Below are 20,709 nucleotides of genomic sequence, written 5' to 3'. Positions count from 1 at the left end.
TGGAACAAAGAATGGACGTAATAAAGTACGTTGACACGGATACCGGAGGTGCCAGGCTCAGTCTGTGTCGGTAGCTGGTAAATTTACTAAAGCTGCAACATTCTAAGAGTTCCGGAAAGGCGCCACATGGCCTACTGTGCATGTTATAGAGAGATAATTCTCTGCTTTGTTTCCCCGTAGTATTTTCTGTGACATTCCTATCTATGAAGTATCCTTCTAATTAAGTGTTAGTGTGGACCGGAAAACCGATGCACCTTTATTGTTTGAGAGGTGTTATCTGTAGTCAAATGTTTGCGGGACAACGACTCGTGATAAGAGACACATGTCTGTCCCGGCTCAATAGTAAGTATAAAATAATCAAAAGACAATAGCATTGTGTTGTTACATATAACCAATTAAATCGTTTTGAATTTCATTCGTTTATCTTAAGGGTTCCTAAGTTTGAGCCCGAACAAACCCCTACTTGAAGCTCACTTTAAAGCAAGTTTACAGCTGGCATGAAATTATTTCTTTCTGAAATGTTTTTGAACAGCTGATATCGTCAATGGTATACATTGATACTATAGAAGGTTGAAGCATGGACCTGAAATGTTATTTAACAGCTGTTGACAACATCAATCGTTTACGATCATACTGAAGTAAGGCATGGACACAAGACTGATGACGTCATGTGAAGTTATGATATTTCAGGCATTTAGAGCTTCTATTTCAAGATCTTACAACTGACATTCTCATGAATAAGTTGTCATTGAAATCTATCTGGTGCTAGTCAAAACATGATGGCTAACTTTTATTTTCAAGCAGGTAATCGATGTTGATATTGAAGACATTTATGATTACAACAATACATAATCTGATATAGAACTGCCGGAAAGAGTGAGCGATGGTGACGTTGGAGAAAGTTATGATAACATCAATACATCATCTGATATAGAACTGCCGGAGAAGGATTGTGACGATTTTAGTGACACATTTCGAATCCCTTTTTGCCCCTGTCAACTAGGCAAATCATATGTTGGAATGTCAGAATGACCTGTTAAATTCTCAATCCACTTGGTCACCTACAATTAATACAATGACCCAACGAAACGACATCAAATGAAATGAAACATAGTGTTGTATGTTAACTTTACTCGAATACTCTCTAAAGAATGATATGATGAATAAATCTCAATCAAAATAAAAGCTCAATCAACTTGCACGGTCTCCCGTCGATAGCAAAATCCGAAGCCTCGCCACTTAATTAGTGAACAATTATATTTGTCTTGAAAGACTTTTTACATATTTCAGTCTTCATCCTGACCAGAATAAATTTTGTACATCGACAACTTGACAGTGCCAGAGTGTACTTTAAATCACTTAAATTTATTTTATTTCGCAAATTAACCTCTTCAGTCATATTCGCTGTGATTTCGAATTATTGGCTTTTAGATATACGGACTCCGATATCGGTAACAGAATCAGCACGGATGTTATCAAGAATTATTTCAGCATAAATAGTTTCGAGGGATTAGAATTAGCGATTTCCTCTCTTCGCGTATTAAGGGGAAAATAAATCCCACACGAAATATAAGTTATTTACAGCAAATGGTTAAAAGAAGCAATATAATTGGCTAAGATCAGAGCCTTTAAGCCTCAAACAATTAGAGATTAGTGATAATAGTTTTTTATGCATCAACTGGAGATCAGATAATGAATTTTCTGTTATTTTTACACACAAGTTCAGTTACCGTATCAAATATGCCACACTTAAGAATGTCTGATATTTTTTTTTATTAAAGTGACGAACAAGAAACAACCTGTTGATAAAGCATTTATTACCGAAAATAAGGAAAATTTTCATAATTCGATCCTACCAGACAACAAATGGAGCTGGAAGCGAAACACGATAAGACTGAATGATGCAGGTTCATGTCTTTTTTATGAAATCCAAGGAAGCAGATTATTTACTAACAACTTTTTGAAAACTTAATTAATTTACATCAATTGTTTCTGTTATTATATTAGCTCTGCTATATCGCCTTTCGAATGTGACGAAGTGTATGTGATGGACACATTAAGCTATGATGACGTTAAATAAACTTACTAAGTATCAAATGCTATAACGTGTAATATGAATGGTTGTTCTGTCACCTCCTGTTCGCTTTTCGTTAGAGACTCTCACATCTTGGAGTCCGAAGTTTCGTGACAAACGGTCACAGACACAGCTCTATTAGAGAGAATTCCCATTCGGACCTCGATGTAACCAGACAAACAGTTGGATATTGTAGCCACACACGACATGCTGTCTGTGTGACAACTTAAACAAGAGGTTCGACCTAGTCTGACTGTCGTGGCTGTCGACTTGTCACACACAGAAAATAATTACTCGCATTTTTGTAAACGGTGTTTTTCAAAACCTAAATTCAATAGGAAAAATTGCAAAGATAAAGAAGTGGGATTTTTATCGACTCCACGCAGAAGAAAAACAAAACAAAAAACAATGAACAAATTAACATGTCATCAGAGTCATATTCCACACTAAATTCAGTAAAACTGGGTAAAGCTGTAACGGGTAGCTATTTACTAACCAATTGTAGTTAGGAGCTATTAACTATCACTACTTTAAACTTTATTACTAAATGGCATTAAAGTCAATGCATACAGGTATTCATGTAATGTTCCTGCATAAAGATAGATGGGTCTCTCTTGTTCACTGGATACAGCGTTTTTGGGTAATTGTACAGGTTACTAGCAGGAGCCAAGGTAAGAAAGAGAAAGCAACCCATAAACTATTTAAGGTCCTGAAGCATTTACGTACCACTACTAATTACGTCCCCGGAGACATTCCTATAAGAATATAAGGTAACGAAAGTATTTTATTCGGGTTGCTCTTATAACCATAGGGCCATTTGTCCAAACTACTGTATCTGTATTTGGGTTTTAATCTGCAAAATCGAATTGAACATGTACAGTACAACCTGACTGATGTGTCAACCTATATTCCAAAAGATATTTACAAAAACGTGGCTGATTGTTATTTTTCTTCGATAACAGAACAGTCGAAACTAAACTGACTGTCTCACATTAATGTGTCCCTGGGGTTTTCCTTGACGGATATAATCATTTTAAAGAAATGAATACCCATCGAACGCTAATATAAGTTGATAGTCGTAACACTTGCGACCCACGTGTCGACACGCACCGATAAGACACCACCGCCTTACACAACTGTTACAGTTTGCTGATGAACATCTACTATTACTATTTAAGAAATATTAACCGCTTCTCTGTACTTTTTACTCTTATTTTACATACAACACAAATCGGCAAGCCATTACAGATCATGAAACAACGAGTTCTTCCGAAACGATTTTATTGATGGTTCCCATCTGAAATATCACCCGTGCTTTGCGCTGGAAGTCGGATGTTGCCAAACGTGGTTGACCTTAAGATCATTACAGCTGGACCCCGACCTGTAATGTGTATTAGAAGTCGGTTCTGAAATACGCTTATGTGACCTAGTAATGCATCATGCCAGTCAGACGAGCGCTACCTCGTGGACCAGATAGAGATAATAACGGATATCATACCCAGACGTAGCTGCTTTTGAAATATGTCAACTTTCTGTTATACTTATCCTTGCTTGCTTTATACATAGCTACCTTATTTTTAAAAAAAATCAAGGCGAAGTGGATGGTAACCTTTGGAGGACAATAACACTAGCAAACGGTTAATTTTTTTTTTTTTGTTCTGTTTGAAATACGGATTGAATTAAATGTTCCTATGATGATTCGTAATAAATGTTACGTGCATGAATCTCTAACTTCATATTGAAAAAAACACATCTACAGAATTGGGCATTGCTCTCAGAGTCTTACATAAACGACGTATGAGAGCCGAAATCATGGCAAAAGTGATGTTCTCACGCTACTTTGAAGGAATTTGAAAACAACGAATACGACAAAAGAAATGCTTAGATGATATAAAGCGGATTCTTCAACATCAATCTTAATAAAATATTGAGATCCAAATGTTAACATATTATACAATTCTAAAATCTACAAATCACTGTCAAATAGATATAGGTTTATAACTGATAAATACGACATAATATCATGTTCTTGAATAACTTCTTGCGTAAGATACCCTGTTACATTTAAATTTTTTGTACAATTTAGTCCGAAAATATTCTATCGACCTCAACAAAGGACATAAAAAGTAAATAGATTACAGAATCGCTGGTTTCTTGGCACAGAATCAGATCTCCCAGCTTCTGTATCGTGATTGTGTCTATCGTCAATACCATACATCCATTTTTTATCAATATTAAAGAACGCCAGATAGGTCAGCAATGTTTTATATAAATTGATATCGATTATGCTTTAATATATCGCTGTTTAAGAACGAATGTTTCGAAAATAATTCTGCGCCAGCACACATCACAAAGATACAACTTTCACAAAATCTAACAAGCACACACTTCCAAGTTACCATTTATACATACCTCAAATTAAATAGTTTGGATACCTGATGTAGATATGCTATCGAGAAAACAAAGCTATCAACCGTTGAATGAAGAATGGAGCGAGCTACTTACAAATGTCTGCATTAAATCGTGGGGGTAGTGCACCTCTCCATGTAGATTGGATTTTTACCTTCATTGTTATCAAATAACGAAAGTAAGCTGTTATATCGCCTTCGTCAAACAATTCAGTTCGTCATTCCAGGAGACCATCCGAAATAGTATTGTCGATAATCAAATTGCTACATCATCTTATAATTAGAAATTGACATCCCTGAGTTGGATTGACCAAGGTTTGCATGGCGGATGGAGTCGATGAAGCAGAAGACGCTTACTCTTCCGCAAAACTGGTCTTAATCTCACTGTACTTTTTCTCCGAGAAAATCTTCTTTTGTTCATATTTTGACCTAGTTTTGCGGAATTTGAGGTTAAGTTTAGATCTTGCTGACATGTCGGTATTTTCGCTGTTGCCTTTGATAAATACATGAAAATAATTGGTTGATTGGTACAATGGATAAAACATTGTGAGCTATACATAATATAATATTTAATATTATAAGATCACATCTTATATATTAAATATTATCATATATGTACATCTGTTTTTTGAAAATAGTAATAAATTTATCAATTGAGCACACAAAACGAATTTCAAACGGACAAAATATGGTAAAGGACAGACCAGGTGTTCCAGAATAAGTACTAGTCTTCTGTATCGTGGACGACACCCGCAATGACACCCATCATGTAAGTCGTAATAAATCAAGGTAATTAACATCACGTTCGTAAATGATGATAAGGCAAGCAACAATAAAATTACCAGGAATGCTTACATAATCGAAATAATCTCATATCACAGAGTAAGAACATGTCTCGATTAGATCATGGTGAACATAAGTTTTATCCATTCTCTTCGTAAACATATATCTCCCGAACATTCATGTCGGATGCCAATGTCCTAACAGAGTAAAATTATCAGCATTGATACTTCCCAAATTATGTGTTTTTTTCTGGTTAATAATATAAATCAATATATATTCTCTGTTGATAAACTCATACGATTTCAACAAATTACAAAGTAAATAAGATGATTCAATGATAGTATAAGGATAACCTATAAAGCCAAGTCGCCAGAGTATCTTAATTCTGTTTTGCTGACTGTCTTCTATGCCTTCCCCAGTAATACTGACAATTGTTGATTTGATTTTACAACAAAGACAACTAATAAAGTAAAAAATATCAAATAAAATCATGATTCTAACAAAATTTGATGAAATTCAAAATTAAAGAAAATTTTAAAGATTTACGTCTCCATTCTCAAATGTATCGGTAACATTTGCTTCTTCTTCCAAATCCAAAGAACTTGTGCTTGAGCAAGAAAACATTATCATGACGACATCCAAGAGCTGTTCTAAATAGAATCAGAACTTGCTTACTCCTCAACACCATAGCGCTTTACCCTTTTGATAAAGATAAGAATGTGTCATTGATCAGACAATACAGTGAGGATAAAACTCTATTAATACGTGTTGGCTATTGTTTTTGGAAGCTACCATCCATTGAAAAGTCATAATGTATCAAATGGCCGTTATATAAGGTGATCATGGTGTGTGTTTATTCCGTTTATTCTACCACGTCTACGAGTTGACTGGATGCCAGTACATGGTGATGGTAGGCTAGAGATAAATTGGACATGTCACTACGGCGCTAGGATCAGCAGTCCATGAACCTGGTTGGCACAGGTACCTTCTAGTCTGTAACATGCGTACCGAAAATTAAGCAAAGCCTGTTTTCGACGTCTTTATATCACGGAATTTGATTTAGAATAAGATATGACTGATGCAGCAGAAACTTGATCGTCACATCTATCTCCGAGGGTGTCAGTCAGCGGCGTCTGGTCGCCATTGGTTCTGAAACAGGAGCCAAATACGTCACAGACACGGGAGCGGAATATTACATGAAATGGTCTCGGTGGACGATATCCCACTTCACTCATCTTAGAAAATACATAACCTTCTAATTTTTAGATCTGCTGACCATAGTATTGCTACCTCTATGAGTTCGGGAACGGTTTCAAAACTAGAGATGATCTTCTGTCGCTTATTGTCTTTACCAATTTCACGGCTGTCCATTTCCCGTGATTTATACAATTCTAAATATTGCTGTTATTTTTAATTTCACAAACAGATACGGCGGGAGCTCAACAAACATGTAAAGATGTTCTAAATACAGGAAAACGTTAATCAGGTAAAAACGAGAAAATCAATACTAGTTATCTATCATTTTATATCTGTAACTGTTAACACTATACATTTCTACTCCATCATCACGACAAAGGAGATCTTAATTTAGAACCTTGTTGATTAAATTAGTTGTATTGTATCCGCTGATGGTCAGCTGACAGATGGTCAGTCTTTGGCGTTGATTGTTTTCATTTTACTTTATTTCTAAATAAATCCTTGTTTCCCTCCAGTGTATATGGTACGGGGCGGTTTATTGACGTTTGTGATATTTTGAGTGACCGGTCGATGTCCGGTATGTAAACACAAATGTATCAATTACTCGTGTGTCCAGAATTACATGATCGATGGAACAAAGCACTGTCATATTTTAAACTTCATTTAAGTAATGCTAACTATCATGGCAATATTGAAGAACCTACAAAGATCACAAAAACTAACTAACACATACACATTATCGTTAGGTCAAGAATAGGCCCAATGCTGAATCCAGCTGAATCCTACAGCTGTGTGTTCCTTCTAGTACTCGTCAGTGATACTAGGGACTTATGCTAATGAGATCTAGTAACTCTAGGACCTGTTAGTGATACTAGGGATACTAGGGACTTACGCTAATGAGATCTAGTAACTGTAGGACCTGTTAGTGATACTAGGGATACTAGGGACTTACGCTAATGAGATCTAGTAACTGTAGGACCTGTTAGTGATACTAGGGATACTAGGGACTTATGCTAATGAGATCAAGAAACTCTAGGACTCGTCAGTGATACTAGGAACTTATGCTAATGAGATCTAACAAACTAAGCAAGGAATAATAATAAAAATTCAATAAGTGGTTAAAATACCGATTGGCAGGTGCACTTTAAACTGTCAAGTTTCAATATTAGGTGATCAAAAATATATGAGTGCATTCCGAACCGAAACACTATCAATGTACACGTGGAGTGATGGCAAACGTCTGGAGGTGAGAGAGGAAACATAGAAGGTATACAATTATTTCTGGCATCAGATTAAGTGTTATTTTCATCAATTTCCACTTGCGAAATGTATTAATTCCCGATACTGCACAGCTGAAATAGTCGCCATCTTCGTGTACTCTTTCCTCCGAATACACTCTATAAATTCCAAACCAAATTATTGTCAACTGAATCACCAGCTATCCTCCAAATACAAAAATATTACAATTGTAGATGAAGTGTCGAGATTTGTAATTTTGTATGTTACGTGCTGTCGCTCCAATCTAACATGTAAATTGTTGTAATATGTATGATCTAGTTTACCAATGTTGTATCCAATCAGATTTACTTTTTGTCTCGTCATATTGGTATAACCAGATGTTGCCTTCATTAAACATGAAGGTACAGATATAGTACACAATGTTTTCGTGTCTGTATTTGTTGTGTGTGTTATTTCTGTATGTAGTTGGTATGAGTAAGTATGTCTTAATACTCTGTTATAATAAAAGACAACACATTTAATCAACTCAAGATTAAAGAAACAAAATGGGCGGGATGTGTAAATCATGAGTGAAAGAAAATAATTCAGATTAACATCTACAGCAGTTTCAACACATATGTAATCGTTTGTGCAAAAATATAGCTATGGAATATATAGTTTAGAAATACCGCAAAATAACATAGTATGATGGTAGTATTTGATGCCGACTCTTCTCGTTAAAGGTCAAGGTCACACTTTCTGTCCTATATATTTGATATTATATCAAGGACGTTATGATATCTACTTTCTTGTATACGTGTAAATAGAAAAAAATATTTCATACTGTTTCTTACTATTGTTACTATAAGCAATTTTATCCGTTTTCCTTTGTCATTTATTTTAATGAATGATGATTTTCAGTACTTTAACATAGAAATAATAAAACAAAATTTTGGGAAAACATTTTGTCAGGTTATTTTTATATTAAAAGCCATCACCCTCTAATAATTCACATGAACGACGACGTACGATATGTAAATTACTCCAAACATTAGTGTATCCATGGAAACATGAAAATAAATCAGCCAATCATACATTACTTATTATGTTTGGTAACTCTACAATAACAACTTGTTATATAGAGTCCCAATATGAGTGGGAGGACATATCCCTTTACCTGTATTAACTTGACCGACATGTTATTGCTAATAAAAACATTGTTCTACATCGTACAACAATAGTTTACGCCCTAAAGCTGGACCACGTGACCATGTAATCCTCGAGGGTGTTACTGAGGTTTTCTGTTGTAGTTCATTAATACTAGCAGCCGTCACTGGAATCAATTTGTCCTTCTGATTCAGTTCTACAAAGACTTTTATATTATACATCAGTAAAATTAACAAACGTAAATAAATGTATAACACATAATTTTATTAGATTTGGAGAGTAACGTGATATTTGGAGGTGGTACAAATTAGCAGGACTGTAATTAAATCATGCCAACATGCTTTTTCATTTGTTAAATTCAATTCCAGAATTTCATTACAGATAATGTGTAGGTTTATCACTAAAGTACAAACAATTCTATTTTATGTGTGGGACTATATGCTTAATTATATATCACACCAGTAAAACATACAATTCTATGTGATGGGTGGGACAATTTATTATTATTATCTTTTATTCAATGAACGATGGTTTTCAATAATTTAACATTGAAAAAGTGAAACAAAACTTTGGGAAACATGTTTGACTTTCTAAAGAATTAGAAACTAAGGAAAATCTTACCACATTCGAAATGAAACATTTACCAATTTTACAATACTAGATATATGACATTAATGTTAGTACGGGACTAGCTGAAATATAGCACAGATTTTTCGATTTGTTCCAGCAGATGTATTACACTGAAAAAATTTAATGTTTTCAAATTGGTTCAATAGCTATTTGAATCGTTTTGGATTTTATTTCGTTTCCAATTACAGAAATTACTGTGACTAAATCTCAGTTACAAACTGAGCTGATAACTAACTTCATAAAACATGACATTTTATCTAATGTCCATACAAGACAAATGATACCTTCACATGAGAGATATTTCAGACATGATCTGTCCATTTGTGCTGGTTTAGTGTTACTGTACGTCTAAATCGAACATTTTACAAGTACCTCTCGCTGCAAGCAGTATTGCGAAAAAGGACGAGCAAATGTTTAGAAGTATTTTATATCCATTATGTGCAGCACGTATTGGAAATGCTAGTTTTTGTAGGCTGAGTTTACAAATTTGTCAAAGTTCTGATAATGAAGACTTCATCTCATTCAATGTTGCCTCAACGCTCAAAAAATGAAAAAGTCCACGATTCTAAACAAATAAAATCTTTTTGTATAGGTTAAGGGTTTTTCCAACTTACGGATTCATTAAAAACTTGGTAATTGTACCCATTTCCATGTATCGCCCTATCCTCTTGAGAAAAAGAAAAAGAAATTCTTTATTCAAAAATAAGATATATATTTAACGTTCGCACCATTGATAAAAAAACATAATATGGTAGCAATTCCTGTCGGAAGTTTGAGCAATCGGATAGAACACAGGAAATACATTTCTATCCTTCAACGTCACGGGATTTTAATGGCTCTGTCAAATGTACACAAGGCTAGGCTTTCGACAGTCTTTCTCTATTTATTATTTACCAATATATTATACAAGCCAGCATTTCTGCTAAAAGTAGTTTAGATAGAAAATAATTTAATGCACCTTTTTTCAGAATTTGCTGGTGATAAAACTGAAATATCACACACATAAATGGAAATATCGCTCAATTTGGAATCTTAAACAGCTCCCAATGAGCCCCAAAGACCCCAAAGGTTTGTAATAAAATTTAATTCAGTGTTATATGAAGGTTTGGTATTATACGTAAGTGTATATAGAATTAAAGTAAAACCACGCGTGGTAGTCGATTTTTTACCAACTCGTACACCATTTTCGACCTTAGTGTATGTTTTATTAAATTATAGCCAAAAAGGGTGGTCGATTTCTTACCAACTCGTACACTATTTTTCTCCTTTAATGTCTATAGAATTACAGTACAGCCGAAAAAGTTGGTCGATTCGTAACCATCTCGTAAACTATTTTCTATTCTAGAGTATACAGAATTTTAGTACAGCCGAAAAAGTGGTCGATTCGTAACCATCTCGTACACAATTTTCTACTTAGTGTATATAGAATTACAGTACAGCCGAAAAAGTTGGTCGATTCGTAACCATCTCGTAAACTATTTTCTATTCTAGAGTATACAGAACTATAGTTCACAATTTTCTACCTTACTGTGTATCAAACAAGAAGTGTTTATTAAACATTATGCTCGCTTATTTTTCATTTTGGTAATGATTTTCTTACTTCATAACAAATGTAGGTCAAAGGTCACGGTCAAGGTCACGTGGTCAAAAATTTTGGTACCACTAGCAAGGTCTAGTAACAAGAACGCACATGACAAATATGAAAGCCTTACCTCTTACGGTGCAATTGTTGTAGGCAAGGTTAAAGTTGACAACCGTAAACAAACAGGCATACAGACAGCACAAAAACAATATGCCCCTGATTACAGTAGAACCAAAAAGGTGGTCGTTTTTTAACATATGGTACACTATTTTCTACTCTAGTGTATATAGATATATAGTGTATATAGTACAGTCCGAACGGCTGGTCGATTCTTTCCTTGCGATTACAATAGTGTACCGTCGTCATTTCGTCGAACGTATGTTGATAATATAGGAAAAAATCATATTATGTTTCTTTTTGTGTATAAATTTATCATTGGAATTTTATTTTCAATCTAATTCAAATTTACTACTAGGAAACAAACTCCCATTTTTTCCTACAGAAATGTATCCACCATGTTTACTATGCTTGATAAGACCATTTTAGCCAGCTTTTCCCACAGATAAACAAACAATATTCTCTCTATCAAATTTGACAAGACCAATTTGTACATATTTACTGTTTGTTTCGGTTTATTTTTTTTGGACGGAAATATAATGATTCAATTGAAAAATCTAAATTCGAAATGGCATTTTATTTACAACGAAATGTATATTGTTACAAAGTGCATCTGCATGTGTTCTCAGTGATGTGTCTCTGATACAAAGTAAAGTGCTGTCAGCTAATTTAATTACATTTACATTAGAATGATTTTAAATCCCATTAAAATGTTAAAAGATAAAACATCCATATTTTACCATGTGAATTGACGTTAAATTCGGATGAGATAATCAGAAACGATAATATAAACAAAACCTTCAGTACGGATGATGTTCCGAAGGCAGTCTACAGATACGTGGTTTCTGCAGGGGTAGAGTCTATGCGAGGTTCTACAGGGACTGTGTCTATGCGAGGTACTACAGGTGTAGTGTCTTGGAGAGGTTCTACAGGGGAAGTGTCTAGGCAAGGATATACAGGGAAAGTGTCTATGCGAGGTTCTACAGAGGTAGTGTCTAGGAGAGGTTCTACAGGGACAGTGTCTATGCGAGGTCCTACAGGGTTAGTGTCTAGGAGAGGTTCTACAGGGACAGTGTCTATGCAAGGTCCTACAGGGGTAGTGTCTAGGAGAGGTTCTACAGGGACAGTGTCTATGCGAGGTCCTACAGGGGTAGTGTCTTGGAGAGGTTCTACAGGGGAAGTGTCTAGGCGAGGTTCTACACGGACACATGTCAAGGAGAGGTTCTACTGGGACAGTGTCTATGCGGGGTCCTACAGGGGTAGTGTCTTGGAGAGGTTCTACAGGGGAAGGGTCTATGCGAGGTTCTACAAGGACACATGTCAAGGAGAGGTTCTACTGGGACAGTGTCTATGCGATGTCCTACAGGGGTAGTGTCTTGGAGAGGTTCTACATGGACAGTGTCTATGCGAGGTTCTACAGGGGTAGTGTCTAGGAGAGATTCTACAAGGACAGTGTCTATGCGAGGTCCTACAGGGGTAGTGTCTAGGAAAGGTTCTACATGGAGAGTGTCTATGCGAGGTTCTACAGGGGTAGTGTCTTGGAGAGGTTCTACAGGGGAAGTGTCTAGGTGAGGTTCTACAAGGACACATGTCAAGGAGAGGTTCTACTGGGACAGTGTTTAGTGAATGGGTCTACAGGGACAAGGTTTATAAGAGGTTCTACAGGGAGAGTGTTTAAGAGATGTTCTACAGAGACAGTGAGTAGGAGAGGTTCTACAGAGACAGTGTTTAGGCGAGGTTCTACAGGGATAGTATCTATGAGAGTTTCTACAGGGGTAGTGTCTAGGAAAGGTTCTACAGAGACAGTGTCTTGGCGAGGTTCTACAGGTGTTGTGTCTAGGAGAGGTTCTACAGGGGTAGCGTCTAGGAGAGGTTCTACAGGGACAGTATTTAGGAGAGGGTCCACAGGGATAGTGTTTAAGACAGTTTCCACGGGGACAATGTTTCGGAGAAGTTAGAAATAAAAGAGTATAAACTTTATTTATTTTACAACAATTATGAAACAAATTCTTTCAACTGATACTATTTATTCTTGATTGCCCGAACATATGCGCGCGAGAGGTCTTACTGTGGGAAGGGAAAACCCACGTCGCCGGGCAAGTGAAAGGCGGGTGCGTTGCCACTGCGCCACTCGGTCACAATGTGGATAGCGAGGTCAGTTGTGCCGAGTTCTATCTTCTGGGTTAGTGGAAGTATATGTTGTTCAAAGGGTTTTTCTCTGATGCGATTTTAAATTATTCTTAAAACTCCACCTGAAAGTCGAGTATTACACCTCACAGTATATTCACAGTACATACCTTTAGACTGGATAACACTACATCGTGTTTACAGGAAATACAGAATGTATGCTGTAAGGTTAAAAATATACATTGTTGGGTGCTAGATATGATGATGCATTTGGGGACGCAAATAATATCGGCGTTAAATCATCGGCAATATCTTAATCAACTGAGCGAAAATGATCAATATCAAGTTAATTTTAGATAAATATATAGACATCCGTGCCACTGTATACTGTACACAGGGCGTCAGATATCGTACGTAACTCTATAAATTCTTCACTCACAGAGTGTACGTCCGTAACCCAAACGTTACGCGATAAATTCTTCACACAAAGAGTGTACGTCCGTAACCCAAACGTTACGCGATAAATTCTTCACACAAAGAGTGTACGTCCGTAACCCAAACGTTACGCGATAAATTCTTCACACAAAGAGTGTACGTCCGTAACCCAAACGTTACGCTATAAATTCTTCACACACAGAGTGTACGTCCGTAACCCAAACGTTACGCTATAAACTTTATACTCCGGGCTTTACGCTCACTATCGCTCTATGCATACATGGTATATTTCCTGGCAATTGGAAGGTTCCACGCGCAACACCTGATGGATTAGACGAGAAGATTAGCTTGATCATCTGATGAATATCAAAAGAATCGCGATATCGCATAACGTTACGTTGTATTATCTTTGAAGTCGGACATCGCTCATTTGTAATCTCCTGGACCAATCAAATTACTTCTCATGTGCCTTCAATTTCGTCATGAAATGTTCCAGAGGTGCAGAGAGCAAAAGTGATGGTAACCTCTGTGATATCGAGGATGATAGTGTACGTCCGTAATTCAAACGTAACACAATGAAGTCCTTACACACAGACGGCGTACGTCTGTTCCAAACTCTATAAATTCTTCACACACAGAGTGAACCATCCTTGATACACCAGGTGTTACGCACTAACGCTCCCTGTACTCCAAGGACATCTCATGGCAACATTGAAAGTTCCATGCGCGACACCTGGTGTGTTAGACTAGAAGAGTAGTTTGATCCTTTGAAGTTAATCAGATGAATCTCAGGTCGCATAACGGTATGTTGCATTACCTTTACAGTCCGATATAGCTTATGTGTAATATTTCAAAGGAGCGTATCAGTCTGATATTGGCCAGGTTTTTTTTCTCTCTAAAAACCCGCTCTGTACCAATAAGTTTACTTCTCCTATGCCTTCGATTACGCCAGGAAATGTTTCAGGGGTGCAGAGACAAAATTTATCGTAACCTGTGGAGTATCGAGAGCGCTAGCGTACGTCCGTAACCCAAACGTAAGGGTGTAAAGTCCTCGCACTCAGTGTGTACGTCCGTAACCCAAACGTAACGCTGTAAAGTCCATACGCACAGGGTGTCCATCAAGTAACCTCAAGCGTAATGCTATAAACATTCCCTGACATAATGCATTATAAATTCCTCGCACACAGAATGTCCGTCTGTAACGCAAACGTAATGCTTAATACATTCCTCACACACAGTGTCTGTCCGTGACTCAAACATTATGCTAAATATTACACATAAAGTACGTTCGTCCGTCACAAAACCTGATTAATGAAATACATTTCGCACGCAAAAAGGTTACCGTTTCCCACATAAACCAAAACACTCTCAGTTCACACACAAAAACTTATGAAATATGGCTTGTCCCGATGAATATCGTATTATCTATTTAGAATGACGCAATTGTCTGATTCATATATTTTAGTACGCTTAAAAATAGTTTGAACAGAACTGCGTGCTTTGAAAACTAGCGAGTTTGAAGTATTTATGAATACCAACAAAGTTCTTTTTCAGACAAGTTTATGATCATGACATGTACGGGTGTCAACATCACTTTCGAGTCTTGAGTATAGTGGTAGTAATATTAAAGTGAAAACAATAAATATTATTTTTTCATAACTTACTTGAACAGTGTTCGGCGAACGCCATTAATTCCCGGTGTATAAATCCATCAGGCACCATGCAGTCATCACATTCCAGTTAGAGACTATTTGTGGCAAATAAAAAAAGGGAAAGAAATGGAGACTCCACAATTTTTTTTTTGGCCAGGCTGGATTATTGCCAAGTAAATCCCCAACACTTCCGGCTGAACATAACAGGTATCATATAAGTATTGAATTATAGGGCGTCCCGCTGGGTGGGCGTGGTTTTGGAGAGTCTTGCCTACACAGTACCACACGACGTACGGAAACTGACAGACGGGAACGCTCCGATACACCGTTAGGCAGTTCATATCGATCCCACAAAGCCAGCGTCCCAAGACAGTGTGCTGTATCAATGACATGGAGCGGGGTGCAGTGTGAAAGTGATATATGGGTTAAGCCCCTGTAAAATGTATACATCAAAAGTGATACTTTGCGGGCGCTCATAAGACCAGAAATGACAGGGAAGTGATACTTCGCGGGCGCTCATAAGACGTGAATTGACAGGGAAGTGATACTTTGTGGGCGCTCATAAGACCTGAATTAGCAGGGAAGTGATACTTCACGGGCGCTCATAAATACCTGAATTGACAGAGAAGTGATACTTTGTGGGCGTTCATAAGACCTGAATTGGCAGGGAAGTGATACTTCACATGCGCTCATAAGACATGAATTAGCAGGGAAGTGATACTTCACGGGCGCTCATAAGACCTGAATTAGCAGGGAAGTGATACTTTGCGGGCGCTCATAAGACCTGAATTAGCAGGGAAGTGATACTCCGCGCGCTCATAAGACCTGAATTAGCAGGGAAGTGATACTTCACGGGCGCTCATAAGACCTGAGTTAGCAGGGAAGTGATACTTCGCGGGGCGTTCTGAAAAACAGATGTAGCATGAAGCGATCTGCAAAACTGATACTTCGTTTGGCGCAGCACGCCGGTTGCGACAAGAAGTACTTTGAAAAGGGTGAAAACCATTCCAGTAGCACTCAATTTAAGTAAAACTTTGCGGGTACTTTGAGAACCTGATCAACCAACGTCTGTTGTAACGAGGAGTCCCATTTTAGACATATGTGTGTAGGCATCTGCATCAAGCTACTATGTAACTAATCATAAATCCCATATAATAAAAAAAAGAAATCGTTATGAATATATCATGTTGTCCGCAGCAAAACACATTCACACATCTTCATTGTAAAGAAAGAGCCAGGCGTAAGATGCTTTTTGATCCCATGCACTCCATGTTAGATGCTGAACAGGATTCGGATGCAGATACTTGGCGATACTTAATTGATTACTAATTAATTGACAGCTTGCAGCGTCATATTTTTATCTCGCGTCCAGGCACTGTAAACATTCATGCCACATTTTGTTGTCTTTTGAGTATCTGTGAAAAGAAGCCAATACGAAATATAAACAGTCGTCATTATTAGTTATTTTATCTTATCTCGCTTTCATTAATCATGTCCAATCGTTCCATTCATAAACCGGTTCAAGTGTCGTGCCATAATCGATTTGAGAAAGAATAATCAGTTAAGTTATACCGTGATTCATCGAGAGGTCTGTAAACACTGATTCTATGTCAACAAAATTGTCATTTATTCAAATATTTATGATCCATTAAATAAGATATCTAATTATAAAGAAAACTAAGAAAAATATCTTATTTACTATAGTATATATCTAAGTTAAATTACCTATATATTCAAGTAAACAATATGTTTTAAAGAAGATGGAATTAAATATCAAAGTTATTAAATAGTATATTCAATTTAACATATAAGATATTTTATTTCAGAGTTAAGATATAAGACAATCTGATGTCTGATTTAGCAAAATAGATATTCTTTAGTATAACAACGAGATTCTCGCAAAATCGATAAAAAAAAATGATACATAATATCTTAGGACTTTATACGTATCTTATTTACCACAAGTAAATCAGATGTCATTTTATAAAATAAAAATAGATATCTTATTCATACGATTACGTCAATTAAGAACAAGATTTGAATTTTAGATACAAATTCCTCCCCTAGCACACCAAACAGATACGTATACTGACTCACAAACAGGTAGGTATACTGACTCACAAACAGGTACGTATACTGACTCAAAACAGGTACGTATTCTGACTCACAAACAGGTACGTATACTGACTATCAGACATGTGCGTATACTGACTCAAAACAGGTACGTATACTGACTCACAAACAAGTACGTATACTGACTCACAAACAGGTACGTATACTGACTCACAAACAGGTACGTATACTGACTCACAAACAGGTACGTATACTGACTCACAAACAGGTACGTATACTGACTAACAAACAGGTACGTATACTGACTCACAAACAGGTACGTATACTGACTCACAAACAAGTACGTATACTGACTCACAAACAGGTACTATACTGACTAACAAACAGGTAGGTATACTGACTGACACACAGGTACGTATACTGACTCACAAACAGGTACGTATACTGACTAACAGACAGGTATGTATACTACCTCACAAACAGGTACGTATACTGACTCACAAATAGGTACGTATACTGACTCACAAACAGGTACGTATGCTGTGTCAGAAATAGCTAACTATACTGACTCACAAACAGGTAAGTATACTGACTCACAAACAGGTACGTATGCTGTGTCAGAAATAACTAACTATACTGACTCACAAACAGGTAAGTATACTGACTCACAAACAGGTACGTATACTGACCTCACAAACTGGTATGTTTACTGACTCACAAACAGATATGTATACTGACTCACAAACAGGTAAGTATACTGACTCACAAACAGGTACGTATACTGACCTCACAAACTGGTATGTTTACTGACTCACAAACAGATATGTATACTGACTCACAAACAGGTAAGTATACTGACCTCACAAACAGGTACGTATGCTGTGTCAGAAATAGCTACCTATACTGACTCACAAACAGGTACGTTGATAGACTCATTCTGAACACCTCTGGATATGCATTATTTTGTACCTAAATCGGCGATAAACAATTTGGTGTCGTAACTCGACAGTGTACAGATATATCTCCATTATCTAGGCGGGATGGTAGCAACTACATAAAAATAAATATCATCAAAAACAAAGGGCATTACTAAGAACTCTGACGAAGCCATAAAGAGAAAGTAGGAACTCCATCTTTGTTACTATTTAGGGTGACATTATCAAAGCTGTTTGGGAGGAATCCTAAATTTATCTTACACGTCCTGGGAAAGGTAATAGACCAGCTGGAGCCAGTGTGTAGGTGTGGGAATGCTTATCGAGATGTGTTTTTTGTGTCAAAAGATGAAATATTCATAGAGAAGACTCGAGGGAAAGACGGAAAGGTTATGGTAGCAATACCCAACTATAAAACCAATTATATCCATATTCTACCATCATTATATATCTATATATATAGTTTACTTATGCTAAGTAATCCGATAGCTGATCTCAAACACTGGTTAGGTCACGCGGGACGATCGCGGGGACCGCTATAAACGCGATATTGAGGGCAACTATTGATAAAAAAAATGTGCAACGCCTTTCCTCCAGTGCACGCCTGAGTATGTGATTGTGTCCCTCTTGGTTACTCATGTCGTCACGGTGGGTGGCAAGTGTTCCTTCATTCAAAACAGCTTCACGCTGTCCCTCTTGGTTACTCATGTCTTCATGGTGGGTGACAAATGTTTTTTAACATGTTCATGTCTTCATGGTTGGTGACAAGTGTTTCTTAACATGTTCATATCTTCATGGTGGGTGACAAGTGTTTCTTAATATGTTCATGTCTCTGTGGTGGGTGACAAGTGTTTCTTAACATGTTCATATCTTCGTGGTGGGTGACAAGTGTTTCTTAACATGTTCATATCGTCATGGTGGGTGACAAGTGTTTCTTAACTTGTTCATGTCTTCATGGTGGGTGACAAGTGTTTCTTAACATGTTCATATCTTCATGGTGGGTGACAAGTGTTTCTTAACTTGTTCATGTCTTCATGGTGGGTGACAAGTGTTTCTTAACATGTTCATATCTTCATGGTTGGTGACAAGTGTTTCTTAACATGTTCATATCTTCATGGTTGGTGACAAGTGTTTCTTAACATGTTCATGTCTTCATGGTGGGTGACAAGTGTTTCTTAACATGTTCATACCTCTGTGGTGGGTGACAAGTGTTTCTTAACATGTTCATATCTTTGTGGTGGGTGACAAGTGTTTCTTAACATGTTCATATCTTCATGGTTGGTGACAAGTGTTTCTTAACATGTTCATGTCTTCATGGTGGGTGACAAGTTTTTCTTAACATGTTCATACCTCTGTGGTGGGTGACAAGTGTTTCTTAACATGTTCATGTCTTCATGGTGGGTGACAAGTCTTTCTTAACATGTTCATGTCTTCATGGTGGCTGACAAGTGTTTCTTAACATGTTCATGTCTTCATGGTGGGTGACAAGTGTTTCTTAACATGTTCATGTCTTCATGGTGGGTGGCAAGTGTTTCTGAACATGTTCATGTCTTCATGGTGAGTGACAAGTCTTTCTGAACATGTTCATATCTTCATGGTTGGTGACAAGTGTTTCTTAACATATTCATGTCTTCATGGTGGGTGACAAGTGTTTCTTAACTTGTTCATATCTCTGTGGTGGGTGACAAGTGTTTCTTAACATGTTCATACTTTGTGGTGGGCGACAAGTGTTCCTCCTCATGTTCATGTCTTCGTGGTGGGCGACAAGTGTCTCTTCTCATGTTCATATCTTCATGTCGTCACGGTGGAGGATATGTATTCCTCCCTGTTCTCGCGGTGGGCAACAACTGTACCTTCAAGTCGTCTCGGTGAGCAACAAGCGTACCTTCATTCCAAACTACATAGTGCTTGACCCGGAGATGTACCGTTAAAACATTGTTTTGATACTTTTCTGTACTCGCGGAACGTTTGTTTCAAACCGATAGTGGTGTTCTTCACATTGTACGCGTGACTTCAGGATGAAAAGCATAGCTCCATAGGTGCTACAGGTGGGGGTCCTTTGTCACTATCACCAGATGTATGGCAATTTACAAATAATACCTTTTCATTAATTGACTTCATACTATATCGGTCACTCGTGCTCGCTGCCCAACACTACAGTCACGTGGGCCGTTTGAGTAGTCCCCTCTCAACTGTTTTCTGCGTCACTGGAGAGATAAAATTAGGTACATACCGCGTTAATGTATTGAAGTGCGGCCCCTGTTATTGTAGCAGTCGTTTGGGACCACGAGGGAAATATGGATAATTGATTAAT

Source organism: Ylistrum balloti, unplaced genomic scaffold (genome assembly GCF_031769215.1).
Source record: "Ylistrum balloti isolate Yb309-2 unplaced genomic scaffold, AGI_CSIRO_Ybal_v1 Utg369892, whole genome shotgun sequence".
NCBI lineage: Eukaryota > Metazoa > Mollusca > Bivalvia > Pectinida > Pectinidae > Ylistrum > Ylistrum balloti.
Note: the sequence above shows the minus strand (reverse complement) of the source record.